The sequence below is a fragment of the Electrophorus electricus genome, chromosome 5 (genome assembly GCF_013358815.1).
Source record: "Electrophorus electricus isolate fEleEle1 chromosome 5, fEleEle1.pri, whole genome shotgun sequence".
Taxonomy (NCBI): Eukaryota; Metazoa; Chordata; class Actinopteri; order Gymnotiformes; family Gymnotidae; genus Electrophorus; species Electrophorus electricus.
The window spans coordinates 23689339-23704250 of record NC_049539.1 but is presented as its reverse complement, the minus strand read 5'-3'; positions in this window follow the sequence as shown (position 1 = coordinate 23704250).

The following is a 14912-nucleotide window of genomic DNA, read 5'->3' as shown; positions in this document are numbered from 1 at the left end:
TTTGTGCTGGGAGTCTCTCTGTTTTGTATGAATCATCTGTCAAAAAATCTGACAATACGAGGAATGTTTTTCCACTAATATGTAATATGTGTAAAACGTCATTACTTTAGATCTTTGTCACCACTTCATGTGGCAGAGAAACATAATGTTTATGAAGAATGTTTCACACAGCTGACATGTTAAGACATGTTAAAGCTGCCAGTGGCAGAGGTTTGTGTGCTTCACTTTTCCACTGCTCATCCAGACACACTTCCTTGATAAGAGCCTAACAGACGGGACAGAAGCAGATATATGTTTAGGGTCGACACACTCAAACAAGAAGAACAAAAGAAAGCTTATAGTACATAAAACAGCTTTCCCAACAGAGGAAGGGTAGGAAAAGGAGGAAAAAAGGAAACTGAAGAGGGCTTCGGAGGGCTCTATCCAGATTACAGGCTTTGCCATTTGTCAGAACTCGGAGTTTGTTAGCTACTCTTCCGTAGGCTGGATTACTGGTGTGGATGAATGTCCCCAATTACCCAATTACTGCGAGGAGGCTCGATGCCTCCCTCTAGTGTCACTTCACAGGACGGAACTGAAACGTGTTGCTCTGCTTAATGACCACTGATACAGATAATTACAGCATATGAAATGTTTTACATTAAACACCTTTAAACACCTTTAAACACCTTGTGTCATCTTGTCTGTCAGCCTCACTTGTGTCCTCTTGTCTGCCCAATCCCTTTTTGTTCATTGTGCATTATTGAGTGTCTGTGTTCACATTTTGGCGTAAACTTGCTTGAACGCGCTTAACTATACTAGCGTGAGGATGTGTTTTTGTGTCAAAAGCATATCTGACTACAACCCATTTTTTTCCCCTCAACTATTCTTTTGCCTGTTGTGTTTGATTTTGTTTTCCAGAGCTCATTGTCTTTGTTTTGACCCTCTCCTTGTTAAGACTATGAATAAAATTTATTTTTTTCATACATAAGCATCTGATTAATTTTGTAATGTCACAGATAGAGACTCCAAAGTACTTATGTAAGTTGCTCTGGACAAAGGCAACTGCCAAATGCCATAAATGTATTATGTGTACAGTCACTGTTTCCTCAACTGGAAAATAATAACAATATAATGTGACCAAATTCATTTACACACTTTCAGTGAAAACATTGAACATTGGTATGTCTGTTTTAATAGAGATTATGAAACCAATCCTGAACAGCACTGTGCTCTGAGGGACAGAAAACTCAGATCAAAGCCTCCCCTTAACAGTGACTGTGGTTATTGTATATGTAGGAATGACTTCTCTCACGTGTCTCAGTGCTGTTGACCTGGTGTATCTAAAGTCATATCTAAAGATGTATCTAGAGATGAAAGCAAAATGTTCTGCTTATCAAACTGGCTTAAAACATCTAATCAAAGATATCATGTCAATGGCTGTTAGTGAACTGATATTATTGTGGCATCAGGGGCGTGACCAAGTGTCATCTGCAGTGTGGAGAGACAGCTTCCACTGTGCTGCAGTGTGAACCACCTTCCACTGTGCTTCCCCCTGTGGTTTGACCTGTTTAGCCTGAAAGGGCTGGGCTAAGGTCTGTGAGTGTTGGGCTAAGGCCTGTGAGTGTTGGGGTAAGGTCTGGGAGTGTTGGGCTAAAGCCTGGTGGCAGTGTCTGTACTGTGGACAACCCGGACCCTTCCAGGACCAGTGCTGGTTTAAGTTCAAGTTCAAGTTCAAGTTCGGTTTATTTGTCACATACATAGTCATACACAGTACAACACGCAGTGAAATGGTGGAGAGTGCTCTGTCCAAACTGAGGAAGAGAACCAGGGGTGCATAGAGAAAAAAATATATATACAGATAAATATATATTCTATGTATGTACAAAAATATATTAACAATGTATGTACAATATATGTATATTATGATTATATACACAATGTACAATGTATATGGTTGAGTATATATGTACACAATCTACAGAATGTACAGATCCATTGTATAGTACCATATCTACAGTTGTTGTAACAGGTTAATTGAGTATAAATCTAAATCTATATATACAGATGTACAGATATACAGTCATGTTACGTGGTGGTGGTGGTGGTCCCCACAGTTTATCAGTTTCCCTGATTCAGGGCCCGAATGGCCTGTGGGAAGAAGCTCCTCTTCAGCCTCTCTGTCTTGGCCTTCAGGGAGCGGAAGCGCCTCCCTGACCTCAACAGAGAGAAGAGTCTATTGTTGGGATGGGTGGGGTCCTTCACAATTTTCCTGGCCTTGGTTTGGCACCGCTTGTAGTAGGTGGTCTGCAGGTCAGGAAGTTCCGAGTGAGTGATGCGCTCTGCTGAACGCACTACCCTTTGGAGTGCTTGTCTGTCCTGCTTGGTGCTATTTCCAAACCAGACTGTGATGTTCCCCGTGAGGATGCTCTCGATAGTGCAGGTGTAGAAGTTCCGCAGTACCTTGGAGGGCAGTCTGAAGTCCCTTAGGCGTCTGAGGTGGTAAAGACGCTGACGAGCCTTCTTTGCCAGGGAGCTGGTATGGCGGGACCAGGACAGGTCCTGCGAGATGTGAACACCAAGGTACCTGAAACTATCTACTCTCTCCACCGTGGTTCCACTGATCCTCACAGGTTGGTAGTGCCGCTCCTGCTTCTTGCTGCAATCCACGATCAGCTCCTTTGTCTTACTGACGTTTAGGAGGAGATTATTTTCCTGGGCGGTAGTCATTGAGGTCGGAGGGTCGAGGTTTCTTCGGGACGGGGACGATGGTGGACCGCTTGAAGCTGGACGGGACAATACCGAGCGTCAGGGAGAGATTGAAGATGTCGGTGAATACCGGGGCTAGCTGATCTGCGCAGGCTTTGAGGACCCTCCCGCAGATACCGTCTGGTCCCATCGCCTTCCTGGTATTCACCCTTTTAAACACTCTCCTCACGTCACTCTCCGTGATGATGGGAGGGCGCTGTTCCATGGTGGGCCCCGCGCATGTGCCATTGGCTGCGCCGATAGTGCCATTTGCACTAGCGCCGTTAGCATTGGCGCTGTTAGCACTAGCGCCGTTAGCATTGGCGCTGTTAGCACTAGCGCTGCTAGATGTAGCCTCGAAGCGAGCAAAGAATGTATTCAGCTCGTTCGCCAGAGACTCATCCGCACTCATCAGCCCAGAGGGTGGGCTCCTATAGTCCGTGATCATCCGTAGTCCCTGCCACAGGGGTCTAGAGCCACTCTGCTGGAACTGTGTCTCTAGTTTCTTCCCGTAGCGCCGCTTCGCCTCCCTCACCACCCTGCGCACTCCGTATGCTGCACACTTGTACTCGTCCATGTTCCCGCTGATGATCCCCGCATTGTAGGCAGCAGTTCGAGAGTTCAGAGCCTCGCGGATGGTTCTGTCCACCCAGGGCTTCTGGTTGGAAAACTTCTTGATGGTGATTCTTGGGATCGTGTCGTCCACCAGTTTCCCAATAAATCCTACTACTGCCTCTGTAAACTCGCTGACATCATCAGTGCTGCGCCGGAACATGTCCCAGTCCGCGTCATCCAGAGCGTCCTGCAGAGCGGCCACCGATTGGTCTGTCCAGCGCGCGACCTCCCTCTGAACCGGAGCTTCCCGTTTCAGCCGTTGTTTATATTTTGGTAGGAGGAAGATGGCGGCGTGGTCCGACTTACCAAACGGTGGATGAGCTAGTGCCTTGTAGCTGTCCTTGTATGGGGTGTAGCAGTGATCTAGTGTCCTATTTCCCCTGGTGGGGAAGGTTACATGCTGGTAAAGGTTGGGCACCGCACGCTTGAGGTTAGCGCTGTTGAAATCCCCAACCACAATAAGTGCAGCGTCCCGGTGCTGTGCCTGAAACTGTGTGAGAGCCTCATGAAGTTCCCACAGTGCAGTGTCCATGTTAGGACCCCATGGAGCTGCAACCCTGCCCCAACTGAGCAGTGACATACCATAGTCCAGGTAAATGTCAAGTCTGGGATAAGTGTGAGCTACAGAAAGGGAAAGTTTCATTATAGGGAGAAAAAGTGCAGAGTGCACATAATTGTTTGATCAGGATGTTTGCAGCTGCTGAACTTTATATATTTGGAGGAAGACAGTAAGACTAACAGTTATCTGCTGATCAAACTGATAATCTTCAGTTCACTTTTATGATGTTTTATGACCTGACCTTACATAACACTGCCATTAAGACTTTATGACTGCCAAAACACAAATACATCCACAAGGTGTTAGAATAAGGAATTGGCCTAGGGGGAGGACTGTGTGATAAGGCCTGGTGAGAATGTTTCTGCTGTAGAGAATCCAGACTCTTCCAGGACCAGGGCTGGTTCAGGACCCCATGGAGCTGCAGCCCTGCCCCGACTGAGCAGTGATGTACCATAGTCCGGGTCAGTGTGGTGGTCAGATCAGGCTTTGTTAGAAATGGCTACAGAAAGGAAAAGTGAAATTGAAAGACTAGCAGCAAACTGATAATCTTTAGTTCACGCTTATGGTTTAGAACCTGATTTTACATAACACTCCGATTAAGACTTTATGACCCATAAAATACAAATACATCCAAGAGAACACGGAGGGTGTTAGAACAGGAAATACCTCACTGATCATATGAGTACCATTATAACCTTTGAAATTAAAATGAAATTTATCAGACATACCCTCACTTAAAAGATCATGATAACTGTATACTGAACGTTTCCCTGCAATTAAAATTAGTAAGACAATATAGACAAACTATTTTAAAGGATTTCAGTTAAAAGCATCAAAAATATGGGTAACATTTCACTGTAGGGCACTGTTTAGATAGCTACATGACACCTACATAAGCCCTGCATGACAGTTGACTTAAACATACATTCATGCATATCCCAACAAGCATAAGATGTCATAAAACAAGTTTTGTCAACTTTGATGTCACGTTTACATAAAATATACGTTATTTGGGGAGGGGGGGGGCATTAGGTTGTGTCATGACGCTTTGTGTGACAAGAACAATTATATAAGATAAAAAAGATAAAAGTATATAAAGGAATGTTCTAGTGTTTACTCATCTAATCTACTGCTTCTAGAGTGTTTGTTCGGATACCATGGATTTGGCTTGCTCACTGGGGGCTTGGACTCAGACAAGTGTAAAGCTGCAATGTGTCCATGGCTATTGTAAAAAGCACTATATAAATAAATTTGATTTGACTTGACATTTCTCAAGAAAACTTCCAACTCAGTGATGCATTTTTCTGATTCAGTTTGAGGATTCTAAATTTGGAAATGAACTTTAATATTTGGCAGAAACATCCGAGCTCCCACCAAACAAAGTGATACTGAAGATTCTCTCTAAAGAATCACATGTGCTCTTTAAACACTCCCAGTATAACACCTTCCTCAGCCACCAGCTGGAACCCAGAGTTCCCAACCATATCACATACACAGAGTGAACTATAGCTGCTCTCTTTATTCCCCCATTCCAGTGTTTTCTTATGGAGTTAAACAGAGGTCAAAGGGATTAAATGTTCAAAAAAACAAGACACTACTCAAAGAGAGGTGAACATGGATGTCTTTGATGCCATCATTAAGCAGTTTTTTTCCTAAAAGGATTAACCAAAAAAAAAAAGGAAATTTGAGTCAGTGGCTGATGTACTGAATGAAAAGCATCCATGGTTTAAGGATCCAGGCTTGGTATCAGTAGCATGAGTATCAAATATAAACCGGTACTACACCTGATGATGGTGAATAGGTAACAATAGGCTTAATGATTATCATGAACATATGGTAGTGTATGATATAAGTAAATAATGGCTTATAGTGATATCACATTATGTTCATAATTGTTAGAGCAATTAGATGCTTTTACTCTGTTCTTGAGTGCAATCACCTTATTGTATTACTATTGGAGCATCTTTTCCACAGGCTAAAGCTAGAAAATAACAGCAAACTAAAGCTGCTGTTTCACTAAAGCTGTGAAAATGTGAAGAACATTTTGTAATGTGTGTTGTGCTGCATTCCATGTCCCTAATCAGATTTATCTGTTGATTGCGAGCATGATCACATTGAAGGAGAACTCAGTCAGAACTCTGAGATGGAAATATCCTCTCAGGATGTAAGTGAATTATTATTGTTTTATTATTAGTCATGTTTAATATGGCACCTTTCTCAAACTCAAGGACACTTTAGAGACAGAAATCAGCATTTACACTCAAATCACTCACACGCCAATGAGAAGTGGCAGCCAATTCGTGCACAGTGGACTCTCAATCAGAAACCACAGCACTCTGGGGGACTGCACAGGGTATAGTGGGAGGGGAGGAGGGTAAGACCAGGACAGAGCGCCATCCATTATTAGACACACACACATACACACACACACACACACACACACACACACACACACATACTTACACATGTCACATCCATACAGGACACTTTGGAATATCCAATCAAACTCCATGTTTTTGGACTGTTGGAGGACACAGACACAGGAGGGAACAAGGAAACTCCCATACAGAGACTTGAACCCAAGACGCTAGTGCTGAGAGGCAAATGTGCCAACCATCAAGCCACCTTGCATACTAGTTTCTGCATTAGGTGTAAGAGCAGACCCATGGTACGCAGCAGTAGGGTGTAAACAGCTCTGCAGCCCAGCACTAAGCCTGCCGCCATACATCAGGAGCAACACTAAGCAGATGACTAAGACTGAAAAAGCGAAGAGGGTTAAATTTGAGCTTTGTGAAAAATAAATGCCCAGAAAACAACCGGTATGAAGTCACAGCCAGACATGTACAGTGTACCCACCCTGAAAACAGAGTGGACCATGATCCAATGCTGCACTCACATTTCACTCTCCATACAGCCATATGCAAGTTCCATGATGCTGAGTTTATACATTGTACCCATATGAAAAGTTACTAAAATTAATTACAATGACAAATGCATTCAAACTCAGTGTTATAATTTTTTTGCAAAAAGTCAAAATTCTTTCACCAAATATTAATATGTGAGATAAAGAAGCATACAGCAGGAATGTCTTCAGTAGTTATGCATTACACCTCATATTTATATATAGCTCTTATGGAAACTCTCATAACAATACCATAAAAAAAAACATACTAAAAACAAGCTTTAGTTTGAATAGACAGATACCATGGTTAGAAGTAGCTACCAGTGGATTCTTGTGAAGAGGAGTTTGGAGCAGAATAAGAGCCCCACAACCTGGTATCTAATGAATGGGATTTCAGGAGTTTCAGGAGTTCCTTGGTCCGGGGTTGGCTGTCTGTCTAAAGTAGACAAACAATGAAATATTAATTGTATTCATTACTTTGGCTTAAAAAAAAAAGTTATAGGAGTACAATGGGTCAAAGATCCTGAGTGAACTGCTGTTGTATATGATCAGTTTAGACTCGCATTTCCTGTTACAATGGGAGACAACAGACAACGTTTAAATTAAACTGGATGATGATCCTCAGTTCAGTTCACTCTAGGAACATTCGAGACCTTTCCCTACATGACACTGCTATTAAGACTTTATAACTCACAGTAAATACATAACACTGTGATTAACACTTTATGACACAGTAAATACATAATGCTGCTATAAAGACTTTATAACTCACAATAAATATATATTAAGAGTTTGTCTCACAGTAAGTACATAACATTTACTAGAACATTATGACTCACAACAAATAAATTCATAAGAAGCTAAAATGTAGGCAACAATTTACTGATCATTGTTATAAGCTAAACAATGCTCATTATAGCTGTTCTAATGTTAAGCAAAACAGCACATAAAGTAACACTATAATTTTTTCACCATTACTGAGATCTGATTTTTGTTTTCTATTATGAAGAGTAGGTACGCATCACATGGAAAAGATGCCCAACAAGGCTTTAGGTACATCAGTATTATTTGATAGGGACTATGAAACCACATCCCTGACTGAACAGCAATATGCATTGAAAGATAGTAAAAGCAAATGAAGTCGTACCATTAAGAGTGACTCTGTATGAAACAATGGCTTCACGTTAAATGTATTACTAAGAAATATTTTTATGGTGCTTTTGTGAGTTTCACAAAAGCATCATAAAACAAAGATACCATGATAATATTTGGAACTTCATCATTCTTGGACAAAACAGTTACAGTAAAATCAAGACTTACCATCAACTTCTTCTCTGTTAACAGTGACTGTGACGATGTACATAGCAATGACTTCATCATTCCAGATGTCCCGTATGATGTAAACACCACTATCTGTCTCCTTCATCTCCTTCAGGTGCAGAGTGGAATTGACTGACACTCTCTCCTTGAACTTAGAGACACACTGAATTTCATTTCTGGTAATGTTACACAGACTGACTGGGTTTGCATCACCAGTCCGGTTAAAAAGCACCTCCACTGAGCTGTCTGCACAAAACACATCCATGATGAGTGATTACATCAACGTTTGAACTGAAATCTGGATGTAGAGAAACAAATATTTTAGGAACATCCTGATATTCCTTTCTGTAGTGTAATAAGTATAATGCAATAATAGTCATGTGCCCAAGAATGCTCACTCCATCTAATTTTATAACAGGCTTAGACTATTCTAAACGTGCCATCTTAAATATAAGCATGACCAAAAAGTGAAGTATTACTTACCATGAACTCGAAGAGTCTGATCACATAATATTGTGCCGTTACACTTGCAGTTGTACCAGCCCTTCTTAGTGTAATCAGCATCAGTGATGGTGAGGGAGAGATCTCCTTTGAGGTACTGATCATGGGACATGTGAAATCTCTCCTTTGACTGACATGATATCTGGTCACACTGAGCCAGAATGTCATGTGGTTTATGGTTCACTGTCCATTTAACCAAACCAGAACATGTCTGACTGCAGGGCAGAGTTACTGTCTCATTACGCTTCACCTCTGTAACACTCTGGGACACTCTAGGATGAACATCTGCAGAAAAACAGAGCACTTAGTCACACACAACAGCACTCTAGCACTTGGTATTTTGTGTTCACTTACATTTTTATTGTGCTTTCAGTTACACAAAATCTGCAGTTACTTGTTTCATGTTATTTGTCAATCTCTTTTTAACCCTGAAAAGTAGTGGGATAGTAGTAGTAGTAGTGGGATAATCCAGACACTAATGATAGATGGGGGAACATAACCACTGGAGAAGCTCCTCTGTACAGATGAGATGAGCATGTGAGCTCTGTGTGGCTTCACAGCCAACACACCTTCCTTCTTTTAGGCTGTCAGTAGCTTGTGATTGATGGACTAATCATGAAAAGTTCTACCTTTACTTTTTAACTAGGACTGGTGAGAGTTTTGCACTGGTTGTGGAGGATCTTTTGTACCTAAAAGGCACTGAAACTTGACTCATGACCACAAAACACACACACACACACACACACACACACACACACACACACACACACACTCACACACACACTCACACACACACACACACAAACAGGAAACTGCACTTTGGCTGCATTTAGGTTCTGTTTTCATTCAGATTTGTAATGTATTTTCAAATATACAAATTATGTTTTCACACAGACTTTTACATACTAGTCTACCTGTTTTATAACACAAGTATCCAAGCAATTGACATTATGTTGTTACTCATTATGTTATTGTGAGAACCATCAAAGTGGTGCACAGTGTAAGACTTCAATGCTCAAAGTGCATGAATATCTTAGGCAAGCTTTAACCTGCTTATGCTTTAGACAAATATTGCTAAGAAGAGGATCAGATTTGGTAAATAAGAGTTTAAGTGCATAGCCCTGACTAAAGAGTTACAGTAAGTGTAAAATCAAAGCTTACCACCAACGTTTACTGTATATGTACAAATAACTCCATTCTCGGTGTCTCGTATGGTGTAACTGCCACTATTAGACTCCTTCAGATTCTTTAGCTGCAGACTGGAATTGAATGAAACTCTCTTCTCATACTCAGAGGTACATTTAAGTTTATACCCATCAATCTCACACAGTCTGAACAGAGTCTGGTCAGGTCCTGTTATCACCGGTCCGGTTCAAAAGCACCTCCACTTTCTCTGGGATGGGGACATCCAGTGGAGAGATTCTCCAGGCTTCACACTGATTTAGTCATGCGGGCTTGATGGAAAGATCTAAGCAAATATATAAAAGACACTTAGAAACAAACATGTTGTTGTAAAACAGATGTAATAAAGGATTTAAAACACTTACACTCCAGCTGCAGTCTCACATCACAGAGGTCAGTACCATCACACTCACAGGTGTACGAGGTCCTTTAGCGTATCAACACCAGTGATGGTGAGGGGAGAGATCTCCCTTCAGGTACTGATCATGGGACATGTGAAATCCTGCTTTGACTGACATGATGTCTGATTACACTGAGCCAGAATGGCACATTGGTTTATGGAACACAGTCCATGTGACCAGGACCAGAACATGTCTGATTACAGGTGAGAGTTGCATTTTCATTAAGCTTCACCTTTACACTCCATGATACTCGAGAAACACACTGCAGAGCAAACACAGGGTTGTCACACACAAACAGCACAAACATCTTGTTTTCAACCCTGAAAATCTAAATATTTACATGGATCTGACCACTGTCAGAAATAACAAACATCAATGAAATATTTATTTTAACACAAATAATATAATGGCTAACTTTCTAAATAAAATCATCAATAATGTCTGTTTGATAGAGCTTATTAAAGCACATGCCTGACTGAAGAGCAGTCTGCAATGACAGAAATTAAAATTAAATTATGGCCTACTGTTAACAGTGACTGTGACGATGTACATAGCAATGACTTCATCATTCTTGATGTCCCGTATGATGTAAATGCCACTATCAGAGACATTCAGCTCCTTCAGCTGCAGACTGAAAGTGAACAAGACTTTCTTCTCATATTCAGTGTTACACTGAATTTCACGCCCAGTGATGTTACAGATTGGGACAGCATTCCGACTGGTGTCACCAATCCCATTAAATGTCACCTCCACTGGCTCTGTGGTGGACAAATCCAAGCAGTAGAGTTTCTTCAGACTTCATGGTAATAAACTTATGGTAGGCTGTGGAGAAAAAACAAGCTGGAGTTGAACATTTTGCATCTCTAAGTGCTTTCCTTGATATAAACATACAAGATATAAACTGGGTAGAACAGACTTGATAAAGCATTAAAACACTTACATTTAATTTACAGTCTCACATCACAGAGGTCTGTACCATCACACTGACATATGTATCAGGCCTTTTTACTGTAATCAGCTCTAGTAATAGTGAGGGAGTAATCTCTTCTTTGGTACTGCTCACGAGAACATCTCAATCCCTCCAAGATTGGCATGATGTCTGATTACACTGAGCCAGAATATTTTGTGTTTTATTGAACTCAGTCCATGTGATCTGACCAGAACACGTCTGACTGCAGAGAAGATTTTAGTTTTAGATTTAAGATTCTAACATTTTAGAATTAAGGACTTAAAAATTTGTATTATTATTATTAATAATAATAATAATAATAATAATAATAATAATAATAATAATAGGTTTAATTTATATAGCACCTTTCACAGACTGAAGGTCACTTTACCAAAAATAAATAAATAAATAAAAATAAATGACACAATTAACACATTAATTAACAAATACGAATAGGAAGAGAAGTTATGAGAAATGATGAGGAAAAAAAGGTGTGCTTTAGATTGAGATTTGAAAGAGGAAAGTGAATAGCAGAGATGGAGAGATTGAGGTAGAGTGTTCCATAATTTTGGGTCCATGACACTAAAGGATCTTCCATCTATAGAGACCAATATAAACTTGGGGATGGAAAGGAATACCTGCATATAGAGGATCGACGTGTACGGGTGGGGCAGTGTGAGTGTAGGAGTTCAGCTAGGTAGGGAGGTGACAGACCGTGCAGAGCTTTGAGTGTAAGGAGGAGGGTTTTAAACTGAATGTGTTCAGGGATGGGGAGCCAGTGTAACTGGTGTCGACTAGGGGTGATGGGGACTGATTTCCTTATATGAAGGAGAATTCTCACAGCTAAGTTTTGGACATATTGAAGTGAGCAGATGGTTTTGTTTGGGATGTCAAAGAAGAGGGAGTTACAATAGTCAAGACGGGAGGTGATGAAGGCATGAAACCTGGGTCTCAGTGTCTTGTTACCTATTATTATTTGGAATTGAACAATAAATTTAGTTTCCATTTGTTTTGTTCGTCTGAACACTAGAAGATTTTGACTGGTCAGAATTAAGATTATTTATGTGAAATACGGATGTAAAATGTTCTACAGTACATTCATCATGTTCAACTTCAGGCAGAAAATAAATGTTTAAACCAAAATTAACCTTATGATATCTTCACGTCTCACTTGAGAGCAAAAACGAACCTTTCATCTTGACAGAAATAATGATTTATATAGTGATATATCAATATTAACTAATGTGAAATATTTTATGTGGGATATTTTAAGATTCTGCCATTTCGTCCAGCCCTAGTTGAAACATACCTTTAAAAACAAAAACAGACAATTTAAATTAGCTGTTTTTCTCGTGTACAAACCAAGAATACGATCATTTTGTAACTGAAGTACACAAATTCACAAATTGTCACATAATTGTATCCAGGATGTTGGTTGTGTCACTTAGGGACTTCAAAACTGTATAAGGAACCTTCCAGACCATTTAAAAGGTATGTGTCATATATGTCAATTATGTCATGGGTTAAGACAGCTGGGAATAGGGCCTATGAGAAGAGATAAGCTCACCATTTCTCATAAACAAGGGGCTAATGACCGCAATACTGTAACGTTGAGCAGTAAGGAGGTGGACGCATGTGCTGAGAGGAGCAATTTAATAGGAACAAATCAGGGTCATTTAGGCAGTCCTGGGTCACAGAGCCAACAAGGAGAGTACTGGGATACATTACAAAACAAAAACACACAAAGGCAAACTAGGGGAGCAGGCTATAACTAAGGCTAGGAAACACAAAGGCTAAGATAAACACAAAGACACGGAGTACAAAGAAACAACCATCAAAAAAATCAAACATTATTTGACTTAATGAAACAAACAGTCAAACCTCCAAACAAACAATGAAACGCGCCCTGACCAAGGCACACAACAGGGTTTAAATACATGAACTCGAAATGAGGGACAGGTATACGCAATCAAACAATGTGAGGACAAAACGAAACTATGGAAGGGTACATGACATGCTAAATATGGAACATGGAAGGGACTGATCGTGACAAATACCGTTTTCAAGAAAGCAGCAAGTAAAATAAGAATTTGAGCAGGGTTGCAGATGGCAGATGGCACCTCCATTAACTCCTTGACAGAAATTGCACTAAACTGATCCAAGAGTCTAGGACCAGGGCTACCAGGTAAAATATTAGCTCTACTAGCAAGGATCTTATTGACAAGAAAATCAAAACTGCTCACATTCAGTGTTGTGAGTGGTAGAATTTGTCTTTGTTCCATTTACAAAGGTGTCAACAGTTTGAAACAAAAACCTTGGATTATACTTATTCTCCATAACTAAATTGTTATAACAGACAGCCCTAGTATCCCTAATCTTCTCATTTAACAAAACCAACAGATCCTTCATATATAAATAACGGGCATGTGTCACGGTACGCTCCCCTTCCCACTGATCACATGGTACAGCCTGTCACATGCAGTGTAATTTATTATTTACTGTCTTCCATTGATTGTGTTCCTCCTTGTTTGTTGCCACAGGTGTTAAACACACCTGCACCTTATTCTTTGTTATTTCCATGTTTGTATTTAAGCCCCTGTGTGTTGTACCATGTTGTCGGTCATTGTAGGGGTTTATGTTTTGTAATTGTGCTTATATGTACCTGTTATCAATGATTGTTTGTAGCACGCTGCACTAGATTGTTGCATGTGAGTGCCTTTGGTGTTTATTGTGTATGTGTGTTCTTATCGCATCTTTTCAGTTACATTCTGCCTCTGCATTCTCTTCTCAACATCTCTCTTTATCCACTGGTGTCATGCTTGCCTTCCCATTAGTAGTGGTGTTTGTTTCCCTTTTCTTTATCCTGGTCCTTATTACTCATTTCTGTTTTGCCTGTTTCATGCGTAGCCTTGTTTAGCCCTGTACGTTTCCTATCACAACAAGCGGAATGCATGTGCAGGGGCGGTTTATTAACAAAGAAAATAATCACAAAGTGCAAAATGAACAGGGGTGAGGGGAAGACACCGAGGTAGAACACATGAACTAGACAAACGAAACGCACAGGTGACGACAATGCAGTGAGCAGAATTGAAACAGGACAGAATCAGAATGACTTACCAAATAACCAACAACCTAGAGGACAAAACCCAGGGCTTAAATAACCAAGACAATCAGGCACAGAACAGACTCAGGTGAACATGGGAACAGGGAGAACCAAAACACAGGCTGGAATGAACAGACGAGGGGCGGCGAAAACTAAACTAAGAAGCGGAACCAGGAAGTGCAGGGAAACCATGACAACAGGGACACCAGGATGGCAGCCACTCATGACAGAGCCCCCCACTAATGCACGCAACACTGTGTTGCGCAAGACGGAACACCGAAACAGACAGAACAGGAAGCAGATGGGGAAACACCTGGAGTGAACAAAGAAGGACCAGGTCCAGGGGCAGGACTATAGCCAGGCTTAGTGGCAGGGCCTGGGGCACATATGGGATTCCACGCTAAACCCTGGGCCAGAATAGGAGTCAGGGCAGACCTAGGGACAGAAGTAGGAAGGGGAAAAACAGGCGGACCAGTAATATGTCTGGAACAGGAGGTGGGTGTAGAGTCAGGAGAGGGGAGGGGACATTCTGGCAGCAGGCACAGATGTGGAAACAGGGACAGAAACAAAAGCGAAGACAGAGGTGAACATATCCAGCATGACCGACACAGGAACAGGAACAAAGTATACGATTAGCACAGATGCCGGCACAG